Below are 16,359 nucleotides of genomic sequence, written 5' to 3' on the forward strand. Positions count from 1 at the left end.
TTACATAGGTATACATGTGCCATGGTGGTTTTCTGCATCTATCAACCCATCATCTAGGATTTAAGCCCCACATGCACTAGTTATTTGTCTTAATGCTGTCCCTCCCCTTGCCCCTCACCCCACGACGGGCCCGAGTGTGTGCTGTTCCCCTCCCTGTGTCCAGGTGTTCTCATTGTTCAATTCCCACTTATGAGTGAGAATATGTGATTTCCCGTGTTAGTTTGCTGAGGATGATGGCTTCCAGCTTAATCCATATCCCTGCGAAAGACATAATCTCATTCCTTTTTATGGCTGCCTAGTATTCCATGGTGTATATGTATCACATTTTCTTTATCCAATCAATCATTGATGGGCATTTGGGTTGGTTCTATGTAAAAAGATACCTTTCTATAATTCATTCACTGGGCAGGACCACCTTTTATAATTTACTCAAAAGCTCCTTTTGTGTTAATTGTGCCCCTAATTGTTTGGCGTGACTACTTGTCTAAACAGCCCAGCTAAATATATGGATGTGTGATGGGTGGTGGTATGGAAGTAGAAGCCTAGAATTATTGAGTAATTTCAGTTTATGTGGCTAGGCCCTTGCAAATTAGGAACCTTGTATGCCACATCAAATCTTTATAGCCTCAGCTTTTATTACAGGCCCTTCTGCAGCAACCAGTTCCACACAAACTTCCACGAGCTTCAAACAGCAACCCCAAGACTACAACACACACCTCTTGCTTTCTGACTAGCGCTTCTTGGACACCTAGAGTGAACTGGGTACTCACTCATGGATGTAAAAGCCTGGAGTGTAAGAGAATTATAGCACATGTCAATAACTGTTTGCCAGTGGGAGAAGGAACCAACAGGTGGACATTTATTTTTGAGCTATATTTCCTAAGTCTCTTCAGTACATCCTATGACATTGGGCACCAGTTATTCACACTGATGGTCAACTCTATATATCCCCTTATTGGCTGCCTTTCCTTTCCTGATTCCCTCCCTAATCTCATACTCCCACTCCCCAGGATCACATGCTAAATAAATCACAACACAGAAACCTTTGATTCAGGCACTGCTTCTGTAGGAACTTAACCTAACACTCAAATATTTTATGATCACATACATATCCTTGATGGAACATCTTAAAGGAAAATTGATAGGAAACTCCAGTACACACATTCACAGGTCAATGTATATGTGTATGTTTCTGTGTTATTACAACTTTAAAGAAATTACAACTTTAATCAAATGAATCAAAAATATATTCTCTCACACACTATGTAGCTCAGAGTAGGAAGCTGAAATTGTATCCTCTTGTATCCAATTGTCAAGTCCATTTCTTACTTGGCTATCCTATTGTACAAATCCCTTCCACGCGGCATTCTTCATTCCCACTCTCTTGCCCTGCTCACTCTTATCAAATTTCAAACCCCTGTTACTTGCCTCAGTCTTGGGCCTGGCATGACTTTTTTTAAAGTATTCATTTCAAGCAGCAGTATTAAAATGTTATAATGTTTGTTTTCTTATTACAAAGGCAATATATTCTTTAAGAGACACTTTAAAAATCATAGATAAACAAAATTTGGGGGAAAAGCCACAAAAATTAACAATAACTGCAAGCATATGATGTAATCAGTGTTACCCTTTGGTAATTAAACTTCCGAATTTTTATGTGCATATCTTTTTTTTTCTAAGGCAGGAACATAATGTAAATAATATTTTATAATTGTTTTTAAACAACTGAAAACATTATTAACTTTTGAGATAATAAATATCTTTCTATAGTGTTTTCTAGCAGCCTAGTTCCTCTTCAATCATTTGTTCATATGTTCAGCAGATATTGTTTTAGATTTGCCTAATTCCCAAATTCTATTCTAAGTATTGCAGATATAATGACGCAGTCTCTGTCATTATGGGCTTTATATATAATGATTTCTCAGTATTAACAAAGGAATATTAACAAGCATGCTGAGTACTAAGAAAAGCACAGTGCTAAGAGGGTATAGAACATACACTATTCCTGGATCAGGAAAGAGAAACGTAGTATTACATTTCCTTCAGTCAAATTCTTGGACATTTACTTTGTTTTCAGTGTTTCACTAATTTTTTAAAAAAATCATGCCAGTGTGCATCCTTACAGATAAATCTTAACATAATTTCATAATGACTACTTGAGAATAAATGTATACAAGAGAAATTGAAGGGTCAAAATATATGTACCATTTTAAGAGTTCTAATTTTTTTATATACATTTTATATACACATCCTACAAAAATGTTATACCACACTACAGCAGATCACCCACTGTGCTCATGCTTATATGTTCTCTTTTGCCCTCATTAATACTGGATCTTCTGAAAATCTGTCTCTCGCTCTCTCCACCCTCCTTCCCTCCCTCTCTTCCCCATAAGTAGATGCCAATTACCTACTAAGTAGTTACACTTTAAAACACAAGAGAATGAGAGAGAGAGAGAGCTTTAAACCGAGAGAGAGAGAGAGAAAGAGATGGAGTTTTAAACTAATTTGTCTTGGATTTATTAAACTTGACTAAAATAAGAATCCCTTGTGGGGCTCGTAAAATTCCACATTTTTGGGCCCCTAAAAAAATCTTCAAGGGAAGGCACTGAAAATTTTATTTTTAAAGGTGCCAAGTTATTCTTTTTATAAAGCAAAAAAGAAAAAAAGTCAAACTTATTCATGAAAATGTCTGTTAAAATGCCTAAAGAACAGCAGACTGTATGGATTGTGAACTTCATGCTTATCAAGGAAACCAAGAATAATTATGTGCTGTCTTAAGGTCATCAGTGAAGCAAGTTCTACAGAAAATGTATTATTTCTTTGATCTAATACTCAATGACCACAAAACTGTTCCTTCAAGGACCTGTGCTGTCTAAACTTTGAAAGTGAAACTTATTAGAAAGTTCAAGAAAAAGCAGGTCAAACTGGTATCAGTATTTCCTTTATTATTTACTCTATTTAGGACAAATAAATGGTTGACAGAATATCAAATCTAAATCAGTGAAGCAATTAATGAAGTTGTTCTCACTATATGCACAGAAGGAAGCAGCTGTGTTCTGCAAGGGAATCTATATTAAACATTTCTGAAATGTGTATCAGATTCTACAGTACCAGATCCTTGGCTAAATTGAAAATAAAGAGGTGAGTTTATAGAGTTTATAGTTTCCTGTAACAGCTCAGTTATCCAATTTGGGAGCAGATTTATTTTTTAAAAAATTATAAAGTCTAATATATTGCAGTGAAAACATATGCAAAGTACTGTAGGATTATTAAAAAAAAGTGTGGGTGAAAGATGATCAAGTGATTGCACTTAGAAGGTCACTCAAGATAAAGAAATGCTGAGTTTATGTTATAAACCTAAGTGTAATTAAAAAAAATAACTTACAAAGCCATTAAGTCCATCAACATGTTTGAATAGCATTTTCAGAGAAAGCATACAATTATAAAGCCATGGTTATTATTTCCTGCATGCAGACAAATGGCTCTTCATTAGAGAGACAGTATCTCTTAGTGACACTTTGTTCTTACCAACTAGTGATCACTAAAATACTTGCTTAGCAAACCTTGTTGGCAACTAGAGAAACAACACCACAATGAACTATAATATGAACAACATGTAATTTAATGCGTGCACATATATGCTGATGTTCTCACTGCTGTTTTACAATGTGTGTGTAACTAAAGTAAGTATAATGCAGTTAGGCATAATTTGTCCTCCGAGTAGAATTTTCCTTAGTCTATAAATCTCTCATGTACCAACACTGCTTAAATCAGCTCAAAAACCTCAACAGACACTTGCAGTTAATCTATATATCTTTAGTTAGCACATAACATGCTTACAAATTGTCTGTTCTATTTACTCACAGTATGACAGAATATGTTATATAAAACACAGGGTACTTTCTTCCATGTCATAAATCCCTGTCTATGCAATGCCTTTGAATATTGGCTTCCTAGTGTAGATAATTGCATTTGAATCAATAGGTTATTAATTGAAGTGTGATTCTGTATATTCATGTAAGTTTTAAATTATTTTAACATCTCTGTTGTAGATCTCTACATGGTGAATTTGTCTTTCTTTTAAAATTATTTAACATAGTTCCAAGTAAGGCTTATCAGTCACAGCTTCAGGAAACCTTCGCAATAACATTCCAAGAACTAATTTTAAAAATCAGGGCATTTCAGGGTATTTCAGAGATAAATTTGTGAAGAAACAAGAACACTTTAGAATGGGTAAGATTTTTTCTGTCTGTACAAATTCCAATGCGTTGGCTAATCTTGTTTTAACAGTGACCAGTAGTGACGCTTTCACTGCTTCCTCCTTGGAAACCAGCATCCAAACTAGAAGTTTTCACAAATAGACAGTAAGTTGGAAATAATATGATGGATTCAAGACAGAGGATTTGGGGCTCTGTGTAAACATTTGACTACCAGAATATTTCAAATGAAGCAAACGCTTGGGCAGCCCTCCACTTTGCTAGGACTAAATCTGGCACGGGCTGCCTTTGTACTGAAATAGAATATAGGGAAGAGGGGCTGGACTCCCTCAAATACTTGCACAGAAACATATCATTGCTAGGAATATATGACCAAATACAGATTTTTGAAAATGTTTACATCATTATAACTACCCCAAAGCTTATTTACAAATATTTTAAACAGAAAGTCACTAAAAACTTACGATAATTCCTAGCTGATAAGGAGATTTAGAGGAGAAAAAGTTGGGGCAGGAAGAGGCAGTGGGAAATTGTGGACATGGGGAGATAACTAATAAACATTGTCATTGGCCTGTTGCCAAATCATTTGAGAATAACTACTGCACTAACAAAAATCTTTTGTAAAACTTTGAGATGAAATTCGTGTTTATTTCTGAGTTCTGTGGTTGAGCTGGCAGGAAAAGATTCAACTGAGAAATTGACTTACCAAACATTCATTTTATTTATAAAAGACTTCAGCAGAAATATGCTTTATAGTTACAGATTTAGTGATTTTTATAATATATAACTAACCAGTGAAATTCAAACACAGAAGGAAAGTTTTCCTTTAATACTTTAATCACAAGTATTAACCTTATATTTCGAATAACTCAACAATGTGGTATATACCTGTAATGTGCATTCCATATTTTTGAAGGGCCGTATCATCTATCTAGAACTAAATCCAGACTTTATTTTTGAAGTTGTAGCTGACAACCTTATTTGGTAGTTGAAACATTTTTATGAATCACATTATTTGAACTATTATGATAAAATAAAAATTCAAGCAAAGGTGACTATGGTTACTAGCCCAAGATAACTCTCAGAAGGCTGGAAGTATCTCTCTGAAATCAAAAATCACTTTTTGAGGATAATATCCTCCTTCAGTTTTACTCTCTGCCCCTCTGATCCACACTGTAATTGCCTTCTTCTTTGATAACACATTTGAAGAAAACCCCACTATATTTCCTGTGTTATGTGTTGCCTAAATCTGAGCCATCATATTTAGGTAAAATGTTCTCTTCCAAGTTTAAACCATTTCCCATCTGAGCCATACTGAACAATGGATGATTTGGTATTTTCTATCATCTATCAATGTATGGCCTATTTTACTAAGTGCCAAAAGGCAGATAAGAAGAGGACACATAATTGTGAGTACACTAACTGCTATTAAAGAAAAAAGTATTACATGCTACAGAGATTTATAAGAAGAGATTATATCCAATTCATTTAGGAATTAAACTAAGGAAAGACTTTTCAGATAAAATAAAACTTGAACTGGCATTAAATATAACCATGCCCAAAATTAGAGACAGAATGGTAAAAATACAATATCATACTCTAGTTGAAAATCCTTCGCATAGCCTTCAGAATCCCATTCAAACGTGGAAGCACAGAATATAAGGTCCTGCATGATCTAGGTCCCGTCTTCCTTTCTATCCCTTCCTCTTACCATAACTTCACTTTGAAGTATATGCTCTTGTCATATTGAACTATGTTTGGTTCCAAGTAGAAGGCACACATTCTTGATTTCATGTCATTGAATTTGCAACTCCTATTGTTCAGAATATACTTGAGTATTTCTCTTTCTTGTTAACTTTCCCTGTCTACCACCTGGCTTGGCAAACTCTTACTCAACAGCACAAAACCCATTTCAAATCTCATTTCCTCTGGGATGCTCCTACAAGACAGTTCTTTTATTCTTTTACTCTTTTCTCTCTTTCTTCCTATCTTTCTTTCTTGCTTGCTTTCTTCTTTCTCCCTCCCTCCTTTCTTCTTTCTTTCTTTCTTTCTTTCTTTCTCTTTCTTTCTTTCTTTCTTTCTTTCTTTCTTTCTTTCTTTCTTTCTTTCTTTCTTTCTTTCCCTTTCTTTCTTTCTTTCCTTCTTTCCTTCTTTCCTCTTTCTTTCTTTCTTTCCTTCTTTCTTTCTTTCTCTCTTTCTTTTCTTTCTCTCTGTCTCCCTTTCATCTGTGCATGTGCTTACTCCAAGTGCTTCTAGAGCATTTCTTGAAAACTTTCCCTTTGTTATAATACTTTTTTTCTTGGATGTTGGGGACAGACAGTTGAAGTAATTATACTGCACTTCTAGTTCATGCCCCATTACTGTCATTGGTTCAAACAAAGCCCTTCTCTGATTTTAGGTTTTTATTTATTACCTTTTAGCTCCTCACCCACTCCCATCTCCACTTCCATTATAAGCAATCACTCATTCTGTTTAGTGAGTACAATTTTATTTGTGTGGTTTTATAAAATATATACCTCAAATGTCAGTATTTTTAAGTTTAGGCAAATGTATTGGTTTTGATTTTTCATTTCTTAGTTTAATAAAATATTATGTATATAACATACATCCAGGTTGCTGTGAATCCATGTAATCTCTTACACTTAATTGCTATACATAATTCACAGTGTGCATTTACTCTCTCAATACTACATGTCTGGATTGCCTAGAACCTGCCATCACACACACACGTGCATGCTCCCACATGCTCACATTCACATATACACACTTGCACACACATCCACAAATATACACATACACGCATACACACTCACCTCATACACATATACACATATGCAATTCTGCAATGACAATGCTCCTAGATGCCCCACCATGAATTTGTAAGCACCTCTTGGGTATATGGACCCAGGCATGGAACTGCTGAGTCATCATCCATTTTATAATTATTTATCCAAAAAGTGCCAGACTGTCCTCCAGAGTGACTAAAGCTTCCCATATCCTCACATCTCTGCCATCACTTGATATTATTCAGCTTTCTAATTTTTCCAATCTAATAAAGTGTAAAACATCCTTACTAAAACAGAAACAACACCTCAACACTGAAACTGAATTATGTCTCTTATTTGTCCATCTATTGTGTAATAGCCTGTAAAATAGTAGAGGACATTAAAACCCAAAGGTGCTGAAAACATATTTGAAGAATGAAGATTCCAAGCAAGCAAGTCTGAAAGTGAAAAAGAGAGATAATATTACCTAAATTAATTAAACAAGAAATTGACTACAGTAAAATAGATATGACCCAATTCCAATTCTAACTCCATGGTCATTTCCACATAACAGAAGGCAGTGTCTTTATGCCTCAAGTGTTAAAAAATATTACAAAAATGTTACATACTTCATTCTTTTGGTAGGAATAGGGGTCAATAGCTCCAGGTACTTTTTGTATATTGCTAATTCTAAGATACCTTTGTGATAGGTAATGTGACATTAGACTTTTCACAATATCACTAATGAGCATCAGAGGTCTTCTAGTAAACTATTCTTTCCATCAGTCAGATGAGCTTCTCAACATGTTCAGCCTCAGCAAATCTATCTGCTCAGTAAGTTCTAAATGCTTGCTCTAATTCTCCAAACTTCATGTTGCAGGGGTTAAAAATCATGACACAGAACTTGTCAGCACAGCCTGCTAATTCACATATATCGACATTGCCCAGTGAATTGCCAAAGGAATTATTTGCTTTGTTCTGACCTTTTTAAAGTCTTCATTAATTTATACATTCAAAAAATATTCTTTGAAGTATTTTCTAAGAAATAATGTAATCCATTTGTTGTTGGTTTATATCTTGCTCATTACAAAAAGAATTTTAAGTGGCAAATTGTTCATCACATTGATTTCAATGATACACAGAATTTTATCTTTATTCCTACAAGCTGGAAATCTTTTTCCTAACACCTTTTGCTCCTTATTAGGAAAAAAAGGTCATATGCATTTCTTTGTGGCTCACAGTGGTTCACAGTGAGCAACTCATCACATTCTGGGGCTATCCCTTCTGTTATACACACATTGGCTCTTCTCAGAGATCTTTGATTTTATCTTTATAGATCTATACATAATTCTTCTTACACTCCACGCCTGTGTAACAGAGAATTTCTAATCCTTTGTGGCTTAATTGCAAAGAAGCAGGCACACATATGGCTGACAGTCTTGGAATTAGAAGCTTTGAATTTGAGCTATTCTCCCATGAACTCTACTCAATGATTTGGAGCATTTGACAAAGATTCTTCAGTTCCCTTATCCATAACTTATGGTAACATTCCTGAATTTTAATATAAATATTCATTATTATTTATTGAACAAATACTTTTTATAGAGCTAACTGTGTGCAAGGTACAGTTCTTAGCATTTTAAGTGTATAAAGTACTTGGATCCTCAGGACAAACAACCCTTTTATACAGGCACTAGTATTATGTCCACTTTGCAAATGAAGAAATTGGGCCCAGAGAAGGTAGCTAACTAGTCCAAGACCACATAGCTTGTCAATGCCGAAGCTGAGATTCTAACTTTAGCAGTCTAAGTAAACAGTTAACGGTCTAAATCTGTTTTATGTAACGGTTCCAAAATACACATGATTTTTAAAGTTTCTATTGAAATTATATGGACCTATTATCATTATGTATGTAAAAAGTAAAGCTTACTCTATGAAAAGGAAGACAGATTCTACTCCATGAAATCCAGATCATATGTGGCTCTCTTCATTTTCCTCATTAAAAAGTTATATTCCAACAATCTCCCAAATGTATTACATGGATTATAGTGTTACAGGACCAGGTGGGCGAACTCCCATGCCCTTCACTTCCCTGCCTGTCTTCTTTACTGAAACCATTACCCAATCTCTTTGAAGCAAAAATACCACAGCATACCAACAAAGCATAGTATCATAAATTTAAAACATTTTTTTTCAAATATCATTCAAGGGAAAACTTACCCAAACTTTAACAATCATGGCACCAAGGCTTATATACTGTTCAGTTATTTGGCATAACAACTTAAAGGTCACATTTCTAGCACCAATATGTTATATTTTATTTTAAAAAGACAATCACACATCCTTTACCTTTTTAAGTCAACAAGGACGCATCAATATACACTTATGAAATGCTCACCAGCTGTCAAGTACCATGCTAGGGCTAGGGAATGCTGAGATAGAGAAGGCAATAGCTAACTTCTGAAAATGCTTATACAGAAGTCAGAAAACTTAAAACCTGATATAGACGCTGTGAAGAAAGTGAGCTAAGGTTTATTTTTGTTGTTACCAGCATATTTGAATTAAAAGCATCAGATGCAAAGCTTTGCACACTGTTTAAATAACAAAACAACCGTTAGAATTTCTTTTAATTAAGGTTGTATATACATAGAGATTTGCTTTTAGGTCTTGTATGAATGAAAAAAAGAGGACTTATAAGATTTAAATTGCTGTCTAAGATCAAGCTGAAGACATTTTGAAAATAACTCCGCTGAGCAAGGTTAATACATCTGAACAATGAATTCAAATACAGATTCCGTGGGAAGTCATCCAATTTTCAACCTAGAAAATATGTTGGAAACAATGTATTTTTTCGGATCTTTTTTGATTTTGTGCTTACTTAAACTCCTACATCATTCCTCAATGTAACGATATCAGTAAAACAGGAATAATGTAGTGATGTTATGGTAAGAACTGGAAAGGCTTTTGGAACAGAGATAAAAAACATGTTATTCTATCGAGCCACACATTCACAGATACAGAGTCAATTCCAGGGAAGGAAAATCTTTATTATTGTTGTAACTTCAGTCTGAAGTGCTCACAGCTGGTTCTTATTCATTCTTCAGATCCAGCCTTAAAACTTTTCTCTCTAGATAAGGATTTCTCTGACCTTCCAATCTAAAGTAGGCTCATTATATTCTCTCAAATCTATTATTTTATGGTACCTACTGCAATTTTTCATCACATAATAACCTGTTTACTTATTTGATGGCTTCCTCCTAAATCAATTATATGCCTAGGGACGAAAGACCTGTCTGCCTGGGTCATCACTAAATATCCAGCACCTGGCATGCCATACACTGGTTGAATCTTCAACAAACAAATTAATGTGGTCATGATCTGCATCTTCACTCAGAAATTTCTGAAATCCATCTGTGATTTACAGTATTCTTTTTGATAGCTTCAGGACTTTTACTCTGCATACATCTTTACACACACATTAAACTTCCCCATTTAAACCTTTTAAAATATTAAAGCACCAAACAGTGTTAATTGATAGTCCACAGCAGTATCTTTGGGAGATTATTTTATAGTTAATTTCCACCCTAAATCTTTTGTATGCAGGCAATGTTCTGACAGTAAGAGATATGGACAAGAAAACCATAGCTGACAAAATTCATCTTTAGTTGAAGGACAAAAATGCACATAAAAAAATAAGTCTTACAAAGTAAGGAACACAAAAAATTAACTGTACCAATTAATATCTCAAGAAAAAAATAAACTCTTTTCTTTTCTTTTTTTCTTTTTTTTTTTTTATTTTGAGACAAAGTCATCCTGTTGTTGCGCAGGCTGGAGTGCAGTGACGTGATCTCAGCTCACCACAACCTCCACCTCCCGGGTTCAAGTGATTCTCCTGCCTCAGTCTCCTCAGTACCTGGGATTACAGGTGTGCACCACCATGCCCAGCTAATTTTTGTATTTTTTAGTAGAGATGGTGTTTCACTATGTTGGCCAGACTGGTCTCGAACTCCTAACCTAGTGATCCACCAGCCTCGGCCTCCCAAAGTGCTGGGATTACAGGCATGAGCTACCGCGCCCAGTCCTCTTTTATTTTCTTTAACTGTTTAGCCACAGAAGAGTGAAAGAATGTAGGAAGTAGCTGAAGACAAATTTGCAGCCTTTTGTAAGTACAGTATTGGCTAAACAAAACATTATAGTGGCCATTTTTCCACAGATCCCACTATTCTATTCTAAAATTTTGAAGTAATATATTTTAAGCTTCTATACTCCCCTTCTATTCAGTTCCACCAATCAAGTCAATAGTATTTTTTTCATATGTATTACAACCATCCTACTTTACCTATGCTGACAAACACATCTGTTTCAAGGAATCTGAGACATCCAGATAAAATGGCAAAAGCTGACCTGAATTTTATCTGTGGTGCTGCCACACATAAACTAAATCTATTACTTAAATTCAGGGCCTCTTTTTTATTCATCTACAAAATGGGGATAATAACACATTGTTAGAATTAAATAAAGGAATGAACATTAAAGAGATTTTAGCTGCAAATAACTCTATAAAGATGGGTAATTATTATTATCATCTTCACTAGAATTCAATGAATTAAGGTCCCAATTCAAAGAATTTCCAGTCATAAATTTGTATTGTGTGTTAGTGCTGTAACTATTATATTCCACTTTTAATGTTTCATTCCATTATAACACTCCTGATCTCTTGCCATTCTTACTCTTTCTGTTCCAGGGAGATTGAGACCAATAATGTGATGGTTGAGTTTGGAGGAAGAAACTTGGCCCACATAGCTCAGCCCTTCTTTATTATATTCTCTTTTCTGGTAGTGAACTCAGTGGGAAGCTGTGCATTTCCTTTACAATGTTTCTCTACTGGCAGATTCATTTTCTGATGGAGGAGGCCAGCGCTAGTCACTGACAGTGACAAGAGACTTGGTAGCCAGCATCCAACAGGCCACCAATGATTCATTCCTCTGGCTACCTCTTGTTTGTGTAGACACCAACCACTCTGATTCTGGCTAACTTTTAAAACCAATAGAAAAATGGAGAAATGACAGTGTGTGACTTTCTGGGCAAAACCATAAAAGAAATTAACTTTTGCCTTGCTTCTCCTGGGAGAAGCCAGCTGGCAATGTTATGAAGACACTCAAACAGTCCTATGGAAAGGGACTGAGGATACTGCCAATAGCCCACATCAACTTGTAAGTGATATAATTAAGCCATTTGCAAGACAGATCTTCTGGCTTCAATCAAGCTTCAGACTACAGCCCAGGCCAACATTTTGACAACAACCTCAAAATGTTGTTGACAAAAAATCAAGTCCTGAATTTCTCATCAGGAGAAATTGTTTGATATTATATAATGAATGTTTATTGTTGTTTGAAGGTGTTAAATCTTGAGATCATTTATATACAGTGATAGATAATTAATTCAAGAGGTTAAGTGTTACCAAATGTTATATCTGTTAGCAGACATAAGTTACATTCTCCAATATTAGCTTGAAATACTAAAGGTGAAACTTTACCTTCCAAGTGTTGTATCTTTTGTGTTTTTGTTATTACTTCAGACCTTGAGTGGGGAAGAGGGGTTCCAGTTATTGTGTCCCCTAAAACACTAACATTATGCTTTGCATTCTATCATTCATTCCCTATTCAACTAGCATTCTGTTAAACATTTACTAATTCAAAGCACTGTGCAAAAGTTTTGAATACCAAAAGAGTAAGAAGACCTTTTCTACTGACATTAAAGTTTGCATAGACTTATGAAAAATGGACATAATTATTAATAACTACTAAATTATATCATAGTCAAATCTCATAAACTAGTTAATTGACTACGGGGGCAGGAAAAGAAGAGTTCAGCTAGTATACAATTGATTTGATATATTTGATTAAAATTACCTCTCATACGTAGACAGTGTATGTGAGTAACCCCAGCCCAATGGGTTATCACACTTATGATAATCCTTTTTGAAGAGGGAAACACAGTGTTGAGAGCATAAACTCTGGAGTGAGGCTGCCTCAATTTCTCTCCTGGCTCTGCCTCTTGGGACTGGTGTGGTCTTGGAAAATTAACTTTTGGTGCCTTTTTCTGCATCTGTCAAATGAGGGTTAAATGAGTGAATATATGTGTGGTATTTAGAGTAGTGCCTAGCACCATATTATTGTTTGGTATTACTATTAGAATTTACAAAATCTTTTCATTATGTTGACAATGGTTAGCCTCAAGATCCTGAAACTCTTTTTCATGCATATAACAGCCAAGTCATACATTGTTGTTTTCATCAATTAGTTTGCCAAAACATATATTGAAGATGTTACCTAGTGTTCCAACAGCTCCAAGAGAAAACTTTGCTCTTTCTACAGCAGATAAGCTCATGTGCTGGAATTGCTTGTGTCCATTTTTTGATGCACTACCCAGAATTACCTTACTAATGATATCCTGTGAGAAGCAATTCAAGATTTTTTATTTCCTTAAGCTCTTCACATAACTAGACAACAATGCAAAATAGATTCTTTATCTTGTTCAAATTCATATTTTTCCAAATAAAAAATGTTTCATTCCATATTCTAGTTCAAGTTGTTCAGTAGTCCCCTCTTTTCATAATTGTTCTAAGTTATTAAATTTTTATGGAATGTAAAGTACTTAATAGTTTTTGTTAAATAAAATGTTTTACTTACTAAGGCTATATATCTAACGTGCAAAGGAGACAGCCTTTCTCACATTGTATTAACTACATTATGGCATCTTTTGTTCACTATCATTCAAAATGATAGAAATTTAATAAATTAAAAAAAAAAAAAAAACAGGAAAGAGTGGAGAGGGAGTCACAAAGAATGTCTTGTCCAAAAGGAAAATGAGTTAATGAGCATGTTTCAATACAATGGACTAATGTTTGTGTCCTCTCAAAAATAATATGTTGGTATTCTAACCCCCAATATGATTGTATTAGGAGATGGAGCCTTGGTAAGGTAATTAGGTCATGAGGGTGGAGCCTCAAGAAATTTCATCAGCTTCATGTTAAATCCATCTGGTACTTATACTTCTTGTGAGTTCAAATAAAAATCCCATAAAGTTATATCCTGTGAAATTTAATAGAATCCACCTAATTCAGAGTTTTATTTAGAATGCATTTATGACTCCATTTATTGTAAAATGAGAATGATTTCAAATAATAATTTTAATTTCCGTGTTATTTGCAAATGAAAATGGAGTAAAGGAAGGGAGAAAAATATTTGCTCAAACAAATTTGCATTGTTGTACCCTAGAAATTGGAAGAAGAAATCAATGAAAAACTGATTTTGTTTGCCTTTTCCAAACATATTGCATCATTTATGTAACCCAATTTAGTAACCCTATTTAAATTTTTTTTCTTGATGTGAAGCACAAAGAACTTTGAGTTCGTTCTTTCTAATCTAGAGAACGAAAGGTCTTTAACCTTTAACCTTAACAGTGACATAATCAAAATATTTCCAATAAAATTCTAAAATCAGGTACAATTAATATAATCACTATTCTACAGCATAAAAGTATCTCTATGTTAAGAAACTGCTCAGAAAACATAAAAAGTGCATGCAGTGAAGTAAGAACTAGGGGAAAATTAAGAAAACACAAACCACAATTTCAGCCTCTTCTACTTTTTGTCTACTATGTGTTTAAAACAGCTAAATATAAGAGTAAAAAGAGGCTTCAGTGGCATATCTCCTATAAAAAATAAGATATTAAAACCAGAAACCGTATGCACAATAATTTTAAGATGTGAATTGATAGATTAAAATAAATAAAATGCGCCCCTCCACCTCGCCACCGACGGAATTCTTCCTTTTCAGACCCAGTCGTCTTGTTGTTGTCGCGGAGATTCTCCTGCTACTGCTGCTGCTGCGGCCGCCACTACCACTGGGCTCATTTGCCCCGACCCCTTCCCGCCGCCCCGCCCCAGCCCCACACAAGATATCAGAGGATTTAGCAAAGCAGCTGGCAAGCTACAAAGCTCAGCTCCAGCAAGTTGAGGCTGCATTGTCTGGAAATGGAGAAAATGAAGATTTGCTAAAATCGAAGAAAGATTTACAAGAAGTTATAGAACTAACCAAAGACCTTTTGTCAACTCAACCTTCTGAGACGCTTGCAAGTTCAGACAATTTTGCTTCTACCATACCTACTCATTCATGGAAAGTAGGAGACAAGTGTATGGCAATCTGGGGTGAAGATGGACAGTGCTATGAAGCGGAGATTGAAGAAATAGATGAAGAAAATGGCACCGCTGCAATCACCTTTGCTGGTTCCACCGTCGAACCTCAAGCCTGTAGAATAAGGAGGGAAGGCAAAGGAGGACAGTGGCAACAAACCCATGTCAAAAAATGAAATGATTGCCCAGCAGCGTGAATATAAAAAGAAGACAGCTTTGAAAAAAGCTCAGAGAATAAAAGAACTTGAGCAGGAAAGAGAAGACCAGAAAGTGAAATGGCAACAATTCAACAACAGAGCCTATTCCAAAAACAAAAAAGGCCAGGTAAAGAGGAATATTTTTGCTTCACCTTAGAGTGTGACTGGCAAAGTTGGAGTAGAAACTTGTGGAATTGCTGATAAACCTGTGACACAATATTAAGATACCTCTAAATACAATGTCAGGCATTTGATGCCTCAATAATCAGAAAAACTATTGGATTTCATCTCTGCAGGGCTTTACATTTACCTTTTTATCCTTATGTTTTTCTAAAGGTAAATTATTTGTTAGATGAGTAAGCAAGATACCATTGTCGTCATTGGTTAACTTCAGGAGAATGAAACGTGAAGAAATTGCATTTGATAACTGCTATTTGTTTAACTTTTCTCATTATCAGTACCACAGTTCCCTCAAAGTTTGTTGAATAAAGCAACTTTTGTAGATGCTGTTTCATACAGCACTTAGATGAATTATTGATCACCCTAATATTAGGCGCCTACTTAACCTATGCTATGTACTTTTTGTAATTTGTAACTTGAAATTTTCAGATACTTTGAACTTGACATATACTCTAGCAATTCACTGGAACACCAAGGCAAAAACACCAACCTGCTAAAGAGATCCTTTCATTTTTTCTTATTTTCAACTTTAAAACTTAGCTGTTGTTCAGTTAAGCCTAAAGATAGGTTAATTTGTAAATGGCAAAGTTTATTTTGAGGTTTTTCCTCAAATACTTGTTTCCTAGGCTTATTAGGCCATCTCTAAAATTGATCTGTTTTACTTTTATGTACTCTTAGTTCTATGTAAGAAACCTTAGGATGAACTCCTTTTTCTAAGGTGTTTTTGTTTTTTGTATGTTTGCTTTTTTCCTGGTTTTTGTGTTTTTCATTTACAGCAGTGGTACCATGTTTTGAATGTG

General features: G+C 34.9%; 1 pseudogene; it reads left to right on the plus strand.

Annotated features, from left to right (window-relative positions):
- Positions 1–14,782: 14,782 nt before the first annotated feature.
- LOC111546279 lies at positions 14,783–15,644 on the plus strand (annotated as a pseudogene).
- Positions 15,645–16,359: the final 715 nt, after the last annotated feature.

This window comes from Piliocolobus tephrosceles, chromosome 3 (genome assembly GCF_002776525.5).
Source record: "Piliocolobus tephrosceles isolate RC106 chromosome 3, ASM277652v3, whole genome shotgun sequence".
Lineage (NCBI taxonomy): Eukaryota > Metazoa > Chordata > Mammalia > Primates > Cercopithecidae > Piliocolobus > Piliocolobus tephrosceles.